The sequence below is a fragment of the Triturus cristatus genome, chromosome 4_1 (genome assembly GCF_964204655.1).
Source record: "Triturus cristatus chromosome 4_1, aTriCri1.1, whole genome shotgun sequence".
Classification (NCBI taxonomy): Eukaryota; Metazoa; Chordata; class Amphibia; order Caudata; family Salamandridae; genus Triturus; species Triturus cristatus.
In genome coordinates, this window is record NC_140585.1 from 109,987,277 (window position 1) to 109,988,170 (window position 894).

Here is an 894-nt window from a genome sequence, read left to right on the forward strand (position 1 = left end):
GAATCCATTTCTTCTGTTGCGAATCTTAATACTTTCGTGATATATGAAGCGATGTTATGATATCATATTTCTTGCTTGAAATCGATTTGCACTTGTTATCGGTTCGTCGCTCTAAATGCCGTGCTTTTTAAACATAGTCTAACCCGACTTCGTGTAAAATATTGACTGTCAAAGCTGTCTCGCCCCGTGGTCACTGCTTGACACGCGAAGTTACTACGTTTAGATCTTCAAGCTCAGCTGACTTTGCCTTCAAAATTACTTAGATTAAAACTCTAGCTGTAGAAATAAACTGCTACCAATCATGAAATAAATTCATCAGCGCAATAAGGTTTTTTTAAAAGTGTTTCCGCCCGGTCTCGAACCGGGGACCTTTCGCGTGTGAGGCGAACGTGATAACCACTACACTACGGAAACCCACTAGCAGCCACCACACACGGGGGATAATGAGTCACCGAGTCATTCAAGACGAAAACGAACTCTGGAGGTGACATTGCTTGGAAGTCCCCGCTATGGAAGGTCTTTAGCCTAAAACTGTTCTAAAGATACAGTCATCAGAACTTTTTCCTGTTGGAGGACTTAACCCCTGGGGGGGGGGGGGGGGGGGCTTTGTCAGTCTGGTATGCCCTTCGTCATCGCCTCACGGTCTGAAGCTGCAGTCTCCCTTCACAACTTCACGAATGCCTTAAGGGCCTGGCTGATTACTCTCTGGTGCGATACAGCCTTATCGGATCATCTCGAGCCGCACAGCGTTACTGCAGCGCCTTGACGCCTAAAGGGCCTATGTTGGCACCATCGTACAGAGAGGCAAGAACTTTAGCAGAAAACGGGCCACAGATGTGGTGGACAGGAAGCAGCGGCGCGAGAGAGCGCACCCCCAGAGATGAATACCAGCTC

The 894-nt window shown here is 48.0% G+C and overlaps 1 non-coding gene across 1 annotated transcript; it reads right to left on the reverse strand.

The window, feature by feature from the left end:
- Positions 1-341: 341 nt before the first annotated feature.
- Positions 342-414, reverse strand: TRNAV-CAC (transfer RNA valine (anticodon CAC)). The gene has a single exon. It is a non-coding gene; the product is annotated as a tRNA-Val (tRNA).
- Positions 415-894: the final 480 nt, after the last annotated feature.